This window comes from Montipora capricornis, chromosome 3 (genome assembly GCF_036669925.1).
Source record: "Montipora capricornis isolate CH-2021 chromosome 3, ASM3666992v2, whole genome shotgun sequence".
Classification (NCBI taxonomy): Eukaryota; Metazoa; Cnidaria; class Anthozoa; order Scleractinia; family Acroporidae; genus Montipora; species Montipora capricornis.
This window is the reverse complement of record NC_090885.1, coordinates 51,304,057-51,316,556: the sequence shown is the minus strand read 5'-3', so window position 1 is coordinate 51,316,556 and position 12,500 is coordinate 51,304,057. Positions and strand designations below refer to the sequence as shown.

Below are 12,500 nucleotides of genomic sequence, written 5' to 3'. Positions count from 1 at the left end.
GTAACTCGCTTCTTCCATACCTGTAATGTATGCCTACCCTCACAGAGAATCCCTTTTAAGGTTTATATCGAAGGAAAAATGAAAATGAAACGGAATGAAAATTGAGCCTTCACTACATATCTGCGGTATTGCCCATTGCACGCGACGGACATTTGCGACTGGTAAACCTAGAGTCGGTCACCCGACTAATAAACAATTATTGAATTCGGTTTTCGCATGATATCATGAATTATCAAAACCTCGTGTCTGTGTTATCTGCCTCAGCCTTCGGATTCGGCAGATAACACAGACCTTGGTTTTGATAATTCATGATATCATGTGCAACCTCATCCAAAAACTCAGCGTTATATCGGGAATATCGTTATATTGAAGATCGTTATATCGGGGTTCTGTCCCATACATTTTACTGTAACTTTTGCCGGGACATAGCATGTTTATCTTTTTACCGGGGATATCGTTATATCGAGGATCGTTGTATCGGGTTCCACTGTAATAACGTTTCCCTATCGCACGAACCATCCACCCTCCCCTCTCAGTTGCTACCTGTACCAAACCTGTACCGTCCTACAAACATCGAACGCACTCGCCTAAGCTTCGATTACCCCTAGCTATACAATGCTGATGCTATCTCAATTTTGATTGGCTAAAAGCACCCCGCTAATTCTAGATGGCGCTGTGTCATCGTGTCACATCTACAGAGACACTGGCATTTATGCATGTCGGTATGACGCGTTTTTGCAGACAATGAAGTTTTGTTTACATCTCGATATCGGGAACATTTTTCATAAGACCGTACAACTTAACGTTAGAATTTTGTTCAAAAGTTTCAGTTCGATTCAGTTTTTCCTGAAACGTTTTCAGATGTTTTAGGCTTAAATCCTTTCTGTAAACCTTTTGAATTCCGCTTTACATGTAATTCACAGCTGTCATTAATAAAGATGTTTACACTGAAACGTGTCATTGCGTGGCTTACTTTGTTGTTGTTCTGTGAAATGTCTCAACGCTTCTACATTTATAATTGTATAATAAAACAATTATTGGATTCGGTTTTCGCATGATAGCGAAATTATCAAGGCCTCGGTTTGTGTTATCCGCCTCAGCCTTCGGCTTCGGCAGATAACACAAACTTCGGCCTTGATAATTCTCGCTATCATGCTCAACCTCCTATGGACGCGTGACGTTGTGTTGAACCCATCAGCTGGAAGACTGAGTAAGAGAAATAGATCACGTGATCTTTGTCGTAGAGCTGTGTTGCTGTGGCTTGAAGTCCGTGTAAAATTTAGCGGTAACGAAATGCACTTCGAAGTTGATGTTGTGCAGAAGGAAATGGCTTCTAAACATTTTTAGAGGCCGGTGTCAACAGCGTGACGTTCAGAGTTCTCAACAGCTGGCTGAAACTGATGAACTAACGGGAAACTTGACCAGGTTTGGCTCTTTTGAATATCGCATGGCAAAACTGTGAAACTGGAGGGAATACCTTCAGGCTCTCAGTTCTCCTAGCGGTACCATGATCTCCTGTCTGGGAGTGTAAAATCGATGAGGTAGCAGCTACTGCTAGCCATGCATATTCTGCAGTGACACAGCGACAAGTCCTTGTCGCCTCCATGAAATAGCCGATAGGGTCCGAAACGACACGTGGTAAGATAAATTGTTTTATTTTCAAGTTTTGCGCAGCAGTAGCGCTACAGACAAATTTCCCTTTTATTTCAAAATAATTAAGACTTATGCATATGTCATCGGCTTGTCCCAGGGCAATCAGGGGATTGTAAAATGGGTGGAGCGAAGCTGAGCATTTTCCCCAGGGGTGGGGGAATTTAAAAAGACAAGGGTCAAGTGCTTCTCAACGAATAATACCCCTGATATCCACCTCATATAACTGGGATTCATTTGATTGAGGGGGCATTTTCTGTTTTGGGGATCAAATTTTATTTGTCAATGTTAGGCTTGGAGAAGCAGTATAACACTTTTCTTGGCAAGATTTCCGCACAGGTCCCTACTTCATTATGCATACAATTCTTTGTTTCAAGAAAACAATAGCGATAACAATAGACGGCCTTTGGGAGTGTAGCGCTTTGTTTGGTCTATATGGACTTTAAAAAAATCAGTAAAATTCTTGACTGAAATACGCTCGTGATCGACAAAAAGTCGGGATAGTTTCCATAACTTTAAAGTTTCTTGAGCGGCGGCCATTCTAGTTTTAAAATTCACAGTTTGATGAAAGAGAGGGGTTAACATCGACTCAAAGATTTTTATACTGCAATAAATCCTGCATAAAAAATTTCCCATATAGGATGCCCCAATCACAAGGAGGTATACTCTTCTGTGCAGTGTTCTTTAAGTCTGCAGCATGGGGGATGAAAAAAACAAGCAATTCAGACATTCACAGATATACTCGATTAACCTCGGATTAATCGGGTCCTGGCTGGGGACATTGTCTTGTGTTCTTGGGCAAGACACTTTACTCTCACGGTGCCTCTCTCTACCCAGGTGTATAAATGGGTACCGACAAAATGCTGGGGGTAACCCTGCGATGGACTAGCATCCCATCCAGGGGGGAGTAGAAATACTCGTAGTCGCTTCATGCTAATGAAACCGGAGATAAGTGCCGGCCTGATGATGAGCCTTCTGGCTCGTAAGCAGAGACTTCACCATTATTCACCAAAAATCAATACAATGAAAAAATGCCTGAAGACTGATTACCCAAGTGAGGGAAAAACTGATAGGAAAGCGGCGTGTTCCAGAGGTTAGGGCGTTGGGCTTGCATGTGGTTGACCCGGGTTCAAATCGTGTTCTAACCTCTGGTCTGGATTTGTTTCTGGTTGTCCCAGATTCAACTCTACAATGCTTTGTAAATAGCCAACTGGTTGCCTCCTGCCAATTGGGTTTGTTAATGTTTCTGTTAAGTTTGAATTGTTTCTTTCAGATTATTAGAAGTGGAGTGCCTGTAAACTAGCTTGATAGCTAAGTGCACTTCCACTATAAACAAAGCATTTACATTTTTTATTTATATTTTATAGCTTTTCCATGGACTGCTTACTACATTGTATGACCTGCAATTATCTACCTCATGATCCTTTATAAATAGTTTCAAGGCCAACTCACCACTATTCATGTGGATTCAGTTTAAGGATTGCAGTGACATGTATTTATTGTATTTCACTTACCGGTACTTACCGGTATTAATTTATCAGCAATATCATTATTCTATTTTGGCAACAGGAAAAACTTTAAGAGGTGCCCACACATGCAAAAACAAACTTGTATTCCTCGTTTTGCCACTAGATATCACCACTATTACAGCGCGAAGCCCACTACTTTTTCCACAAAACCAACATTTTTAATGAATATTTGACACTTTTTTGATTGAAGGGCGGAGTTTATCAGACCATGTGAAATTAGTGTGCACAAACTTTAAATAGGAAGAATGTGGATAGTTCATTGGCAGCCAGAAAATGAATTTTCAAGAAATTCATAAGTAAAAAAAAGACTTGCATGCTATCTGTGTGAAGCCATTTTTATTTTGGATTTTGGGTTTATCAATTCTGAATGATAACCGCAGCAAACATATCATTGCCTGTAAATGCAAACTGCAGCAGCTTATACGATAATGGGAGATCTACCTTCTCACGAAGACGAGCACGAACAAACATCTCTTGAAAGCTGTCTGTATCATTCTCATTTAGATTCACATAATCCCCATCTTGGTCCTTGCTTGACATTTGATTTCAAAAGCTACCGCAGGTTCTTCTGACATCTTCCACAAGTGAAGAAAATGCATGTGAATTTTCCCCTACCCAGGGGCACAGAATCCAATCCATCCCTTTGTATTCCCTAACATATTACCCTGGTTGGCCTGGGGTCCTACCCCTGGGGCAAGCGGTTGACATGTGCATTACTTTTACAGCCTGTTTATTCTGCGTTAATTTAATTCACAGTAAATAGTTCATTTTGGCGGATGATTTGTATAGGTAATCATGATTTCAAGTGCAATTTGGAATAAATAAGCATGAGTAAATTGCATGAGCCGGTAGGGCAAGTGCAATTTGAAGTCTTTGACAAAATTTACAAGTGCTTATTTATTCCAAATTGCACGAAAAAAAATCATGTGGTTACTTAATATTAATAATAGACTTGGCAAAATGCTAGATGGTTAAGCAGAAGAAATGCACGCGCTTGCTTGATTTGCAAACAAAAGATTTGATTTGATTGAACAAACCCTATTGTTTATTAGCCAATCATAATCCAGAATTTTGATGTGTAATTTGCACTGGTATTACACTAGCGGTGGCCTCATCTCTTTTATTGGTTGGGCTTATATATATTACTGGCAGAAAGAAAAAGAGACCACTGCGTGGTGCTGAAACTGACTGTGTTGTGCAAGTACCAAGGATACTTGTGACTCAACTGTGTGCTTGTTGTAAAGGAATGCACTGGACACGATGGTCAGGTCTTAAGTAATGTTCTGTTACCATATCAAGGAGTGTATGTTTCAAACAGTCCTGTCATGGTGTATTGACAGCAGCCTAATGAAAGCAAGTCTTGACCTATGGCAGAGGTATTTTTCCCTCTTGCTGGTTAGCAGAACAGGTACAAAAGAAATCAGGTTTTTGCTAGCATAGGAGAAGGAAGGAGATCAAACAGAGATTGCTACTGCTGCCCCTAAAACCTTTCTGTTTGCTTGTTCTGGAAGAAATTAAAACCTGTTACCAGAACACAGAGGTTCTGAAAGCATTATTGATCATGAAAGAACACTGTTTTATTACAAGCAAAACAAGAACAAACCAAACTTCCCAAGGTCAAAAGCGTTCGGCAAAAGAAAAAAAACAATCTTTTTTTAAATACAATAATCCTTTACAGTTTACTATTGTTAAGATATTTGCAATGTGATACAATGCAAACTATTTACAAAACGTAAAGAAGAGTATGTACATGTAGGTCTGATCTAAAAGTGACTGTGTTGATTGTTTCACTGGAGCGTCCCAAGTGACTCATCTGAGAAACAAATCCAGAATTTTAATGAGCTGAAGCCAAGAAACATAAAATGCTTTATAGTAGGGGGTGTTGCCAAGTGGATGGGGTAGAGGATTTGCAGTCCAGGGCATGCTTTGACCATTGGCTGAGGTTGTTCTGGATGTTCTGCAGGGTAGATAAGTCCTGGATGTTTATTTCTTGTAAGCGTAAAAATGCTTTAAACAGAAGCAGTTGGCAATTCTAATGTACAGATTTAGCCAAGCCTAAATGTGGAGCTCCCAGGTTACAGTCAGCTCTCTCGTAAGCGACCACCCTTGGTGCACGACAAAGTGGTCGCTTACGGGAGGTGGTCGCTTACGGGAAAGATCAACAAAATAAGTCTAACACTGGATTGATCAATTAATTACATAAACATATTGCCTAATCAGCTAAAATTAGGCAAATAGAAACTAATTTATTTGATTTTTTTCCCATGCAACAAGTTTCGGGAAAAGTAGAGTGGAGTGTACGGTACTTGTCAATGTGTCTCATGTTATGAAAATCACCTGAAATTTAAACCGAACAAAACCTAGGAAAACAACGTCAAACATGGGGTGCATATACTGAAACATGAGCCACTGAATGAAAAAGATGGAAATGCAGTTGCAGTAGTGAGGCCGCTGTCAAGAAATTTTACTGAAGCCGAACATCCCAACACCGTGTCAAAAGAAGACGAAATTGTCGGCCACATACCATTACAAACGTCTCAGTATGTTAGCAAATTCTTGAAACGAACGACCAACAATGGAAAGGTCATTATAACAGGAAAACGTGTACATCGAGGAGCAGGTTATGGACTGGAAATTCCCTGCAGTTACATTTTCTACGGAGACAATGACATTTCTATTCCATGGCTTAAAGAAAAGATTTGAAAGCACTGGCATATTTCACATTGAATAGCGCCTGGGTAATATATGCATTCTTCTGATGAAACTTTGTACTGACAGTATATCATTTTGGAACAGATCACTGTAACAATTAATGTAAACTGTTATTATCTGTCAGCAGTCCAGGGTAGCGTCATTAAAAATTGAGCTTTTGTCACTTCTGAGTAGTGATTCACTAACGATCATACATGATTATGTTGGGTGGTCGCTTACCAGAAAAAGAAAGCAAAAGAATATGTCAAATTTCTGGCCTAAAAGGTGGTCGCGGTCGCTTTAGAAATTTGAGTGGTGGTCGCTTACAAGAGAGCTCTGGGAACAGTATTTAACTGAGGGACAGAACGGTTGTTTATGAAGTGGTCGCTTACGGGAGGTGGTCGCTTACGAGAAGTGGTCGCTATGAGAGAGTTGACTGTATTTATTCTCACAATAAGGTAACCTGGCTTAAGCCAGCAATCCAATCAAAACCTATTACCTAATCAGCGGTGATATGGTCACGTGATACTGATCAGCAGATACCTTGTTTTGACAGGTGTCAATAGACCATAACATGGATGTCCAATATCAAAGATGTACACTGTAAACTAGCTGGAGTATGGCCGCCATGTTGGGCACAAGTATTTAAAAAAAAGATTTATTAATAATATAAAATTGCACAATCTGTGAAATACTTTTACATTGGTAAGGAATTGATTAACAAAGGTTATAAATCTCTGTTGAAAAAAGAAGAACAAAGAATAACTGGGGGACTGAGTTGGCTTAGATTGATATGACTGTAATTTTTTCTAAAAAGTACAAAACAAATGTAATTAAAAATTATATCAATTGTAATAGAAGGGAAAAAACTGCCCTTAAAGCTATCTTTGTTACACTTGAAGGCAGAAATCTTGTTGTCACGCAAAAGCCTGTCATGCGTGCAAGCTCTGGTCTGGGGAATGAGGGAGGCCAGCTTACAGCCCCCACTTTGAATCTTTTTAAATACTTTGCTGCATAGGGGCCGCCGATTATCATCTAGACGGGGACAATTACCTAGTTGCTTTCAGGGTTTCTCTATACCTAAAGCTAAGATGAGGATAGATGATTCTTGGAGCCTTCTTTTGCATCCGCTTAGTCTTGTCACTCAGGTAGCTGGGGAAACTTGTGTGCCAGACGGAGCAACAATACTCACAAGATTGAGTGGATCAAGGTTACATGAATAGAAACCAACTCATATCATGAGAGACCACTCCACTGTAAGACACTTGATCTGACCATTTTGGCTTGCTGTTCTTCATATGGACCCCCCAGAACCTTGTGACTGTTGCACATTACAATATTGATTACATTATATAAATATGCAATAACCAAAGGTGGATGAATAAATGATGATAAGAATCTAATTACAAGAAATAAATAATCAAAATCAAGAAGCTAAAAGGAATCACATTTAAAAGTAGCAATTCATTAATAAAAAGCTTTCTGAAATAATGTCTTAATAGCCTTCTTGAAACAACCTAAAGATTTTATATTTCTTATGTTTTCTGGAATTAAAGCTGGTCCACTCCCATGCGGCGATGTAGTCGAGGTCAGACTGTATTAAGGAATCATTGCATCTTGGAAAGATCTCGGAGATGGTGACATCTTCCACGTACTTCCAGTGGTTGCACGTAGGCAGAATAAGATCATTGACCCAATTAACTACGAAAAGTATAGGTGCTAGCGCTGTCTCTTGAGGAACTCCAGCATTGACATTAGCCCACTCAGAGACAGAATCGTCTAGTTTCACTTGTACAAGTATTGATTATTTGAGCCCGTGATATGGTCATGTGATAGTGGTCACATTGGCATTCAGGGAGGGGTGGATATACAGTCATATGGTGACCAAACCAAATTTCCTTGCAACAGCAATATTTTCCTACCAATGGTGCTCCATGTGTGTGTGCCTTTGAAGCTCCGCTATTATAATTATTATTATATTAATATGACTATTATGATTATTGTATTATTGTCATTATACTATTTAACATCATCATTATTATTATTAGTAGTAGTAGTAGTAATAGTAGTACATGTACTAGTATGCAGCATAATACTTGAGTATGCTAAATGGGAACCACATACAGTACATGTACAAGGCGCACAGTAGTCTTCTGCCATAAGTGACGTTTTAGGGACTACAGGTAAACGAGTCTACTTAAATTAGTAGTAATTAGAAGTTATGGGAGTGCGTCCTTATTGTACAATTGTGGGAGATTCATTTTGTAAAGGACGTTTTTCACTGTATCAACAGAATTTGTGTTATTCCCTTTCTTCGAAGAATCCAGGAGAATGCCTTGCACAAGTGGGATAATTGAATTGAACAAATCATGTATATTTTGTCAAAAGTTACAACATTGTGTTTCTTTGAATGTATTTTTATGGTAAGAACCTACTACTAAAACTCAGTGACTGCAGTGTATCAGTGAACTGACATAACATTTGGTTTAACAAAGTAAACGATAACAATGGTACAGATTTTTATTAAGCTTGTGAAATAAGAAGCTGTGATTTTTCATACTTGATCTCACAAAAGTACACATAATTTTAACAAAGTGAAGAACAATCCAAATCTGAAAGTACGGTAATATAATTAATAATTGAAAGATATATGTGAAATACATCATATATTGCACTGCGGGTATGAAATCAAATGAAACCATGTTGTCTCATAGTGATGAGCGCAAATTTCTATTGCGTTGAGAAGCCTGAAAAATTTTCAGGACTTCAACGGGATTTGAACCCGCAACCTCGCGATACCGGTGCGATGCTCTAACCAACTGAGCTATGAAGCCACTGTCGTTGGGAGCTGGTCACTTCTGAGTTCACAACTTCCCGTGATAAGTAATTATGAGTGAAAGATATATATGAAATACATCAGAAGTAAGTAATGTTTCATTTGAAATACAAATACCAATAGTTTATTGCTCATTTGCACTTTGTTACATGAATAATTATTTTAAAATTATTATAAAAGGTGTACCTGTATATCAATTTGTGCAAGAACTAGCCAAGCCTAAATTTGGAGCTCCTGGGTTATTCTTCTTTCAATACATGTAAGTTAACCTGGTGCGAGCCAGCAATCCAATTGAAAATACCTAGTCAGCAGTCAAAAAAAAAAGCTGACCTTGATGATCTCTAAACTTGAGCCTGTGATATGGTCATGTGATACTGGTCAGAAGATACCTTGTTTTGATGGGTGACAGTTGACCATAAATTGCGTGTCCAATGTTGAAAAGATGTATGCTGTAAACTAGCTGGAGTGTGGCCGTCATATTGGGCACAAGAAAACAAGTATTGACTATTTGAGCCTGTGATATGGTCACCTGATACTGGTCACATTGGCATACATAAAGGGGTGGGCGTATGGTGACCAAATCCAAATTTTTACGCACAGATGGGTCACCATATTTTCTTACCAATGGAGCTCTGCTTTTAATCAATAATGAAATGTGGTTTGATTGAAAGTTAACAGTAACAACTGACAAGAACTGGGTGGGTTTACAAATAAAGATGCTCTGTGATTAACCTAACGAATATACACTGTAATGTTATTTCGAAGTTACCAACTCAATTAACATGAATTCCAAATGTATTTATGGAGAGGTGATTTTATTAAGAGAGGTATCATACAAAAAGGGGAACATCTCTTTTGATTGAAGGAGTACAAGGCTTACAGATCTTTCACTGGCAATGTTGAGGTCCAATGTGACTTTCAAGGCAGTGACGAGTTGAATTAGTTTTTGGTTGTACCAGGTTAGGTGTTGGTTGACTGGTGGATTGATGCAACTTTGCACTGTAATGCATATAATCCATTGTAAATGGCAAGAAGATATCATTTGTAACAATTTGCAGCGCTCACATTCCCCAAGGTTGTCATCATCTTCACAAACAATTACTTTTCTATTACATGAGACACTGCCTTGACTACACGTACTTGCTGCGCTCCAACAATTTTGGTAGTGATAGATGCACTTTCTGCTCCTGGGCATCCACTTCTGCCAATGGTTCCTTGAAAGGAGGAATTTCTTCAAATGTGAATACCTCATCTTTAGCTGTATTAAGATATCTCAGCTCTGGGACACACACTCTGGGTAAAGGAATCTTGTCCACAATACTTTTGAAGAACGCGGAGACTGTCCGTAGAGAAGCACGCATCGTGGGAGAGATAGCCAATGTTACTTTTACAATTTGTTCTAATACATCACAGTTGAGGTCTTGTCCGCTGTCTCCTCGAGCGCCCTTACTTGGTTGTTTTCTTGATTTGACATTTGTTCCTCCTGGCCGTTATCTTGACGTGACACGTTTTTTTTTTTTTTTGCAATGTTATGGGCGATGACATTCCCAGGGAGGACAAAGAAACAGGACACGAGGTCCCTTACGTAGCCAATGCCTCCTGATCAGCGGCCAGAGAAATTAGAGAAAAGGCAGACTAGTATAATTTATCAGGATAATACAACAGAAATAAATGAAATTGAAACAATAACAAAAATTAAGCTAACATGAAAAAAAAAAAGGATTAACTTGTGCATTTAGATGCCAGTTTCAGTCACCTGCAGATGGAACAAATTTTATGCTGTGTGTGGGTATTTTTTGGATTGAAGGACTGTGCAAGGTGAGAGGTGAAAAGAGCTTTTAATTGGGATTTAAAAAGAGACCTGACACCTTCATTCAGAGCTACTTTTGATCTAACTCTCCTCCCTCTCTTTCTAAGTGGACTTCACCTGACCGTACTTCACTTTCATTGCCACCCTGACCACTCTCTTCATCCTCTCATTGTGGGCAGTCCCTGTGATATCAATCAAGGTTTAGCTTGAGCCACCTCAGATCTTACGTAATGTTCCCCACGGCCCTCTGCAAAATGACCAAGAGACACAGTACAAAGTGGACCTCTACCACTTACCGGAGAGATTATCTGAGTTGCTGTGGGGCTAAGGGTGGAGTACATGGTTATCAGAATTTGAGAGATGTTAGCGACAGATTGCAGAGTCAAGTGGTCCCTGTACATTCCATCACAAGCCATTGATTTTATTTAGTTATCCCAGGGTAGGCTGACATATAACTCGAGTAGAAATCCATCGACTCCATCAGGGTGTGTCTGCAAATACTCTACCAGCTCTTCCCTTAAAGTTTTGGGGGCTCGAAATGTGCCTAGTATGTGAGTCAGCTGCTGGCAAAGTGCCAGGGATGCCAACCTCTGGAGATCTAAAATCTGGAGATATTTGGTTAAACAGAAAGATCTAATCAATCAATCGTTTATACAGACTTGCCACAAGTCAACCTCACGATAATCCCTGGAGAAAATGTTTTGGCAAGCGAATCGTGATTTTTCGTATGCAAATTTTTACGGCTGTGATAACAAACAGAGTTTTGTTTTGTTCAGAGATGAAGAAATGCATTAAAACAATGAAACGAGTTTGAGCCTCCACTGGAGCAAAGTCTTTAAAATCTTCAGAGTTGTTTTTTATCCGGGAGATTTGATGACCTGTACGGAAGACCGGGAGATTCATTTCATATCCGGGAGACTCCCGGATAATGCGGGAGAGTTGGCATGTATGAAATGCTGAGAATTGGCAATTACCATCCTTGGGTGGATCGACTGGACAGGTAGCCCTTGTTTTGAGATTTGACTCGGAAAATAACTCTGTCATTTTCCGTAGGGATAAAGTATTTATTGCGATGTTTCCTCTAATTTAGGTTACAAGCAACTTTCCTCGTTCTTTTCTCTTCATCAAGTGTTGCGCTGGTGATACATACATACATACATACAATACTTTATTTCAAAATAAGATACAACTACATAGTTATTGAAAAAAAGGAAACCCAGAGGTTAGCGCTATATCAAGGGTGATATTGTTAACTGGAATCCACTTCTGTAGTATGTTTGATGACCCGGCTGGATATTAAACTCAACAAGATGCCGGTACTTGCATGTCTATAAGTTTCTCTTGATGAGTTTAGCATGCAACATGTATCTCTTCCTAGCGATTTTCCTTCCCGGGTGGTATCAAATGAGAACAATTTTGGCAACATTATAAACAGGGGGGGGGGGGGGGGGGGTTTGTTCCTTAATCCTTTCCTGGTCATTCTGTTTTCGCATTTTTGCTTAGATAGCACAAATTGTTGAATTATTTTACAATCTTTAGTGCAGCTTGTATAGTCGCTAGATTTTGGCACTACCATTCTTTTGTGCTCCTCTTCAGTTTGATCCCATTTCTGTGGTTAAATTTGTGACCATAGTATACGTCAAATGCACATTTCCGTGGCAGTTCCTCCCGCGGCTTCTCCTTCAAGGTTTTTGTATACTCTTGTAGCAACGTTACACGGTTCACACCCCATTTTTCCTTGTTAGCAAGTCATGCGTGACCTTTTTTCTAATGAATGATGTGCTCGTTCAACTTTACCCTGGGACTAAGGGCAATATGGGTGTCCTTTGACTTCTTTAATCCAAAGCTTCTTACAAAGCTTCCTAACTGCACCTTCAAACTCTGAGCCTTGGTCATGCTGAATGACTTTAGGTGGACCATGCTGGGTGTAGAGCTCAGACAGTGCCGTTGCAATTGGTTTGCTACTTTTTCCCTCCAACAGTAT

The 12,500-nt window shown here is 39.5% G+C and overlaps 1 pseudogene; it reads left to right on the top strand.

Moving 5' to 3' along the window:
• The first annotated feature begins 1,261 nt into the window (after nucleotides 1-1,261).
• LOC138043339 (putative nuclease HARBI1) overlaps nucleotides 1,262-12,500 on the top strand; it is a 25,155-nt pseudogene continuing 13,916 nt past the window's right edge.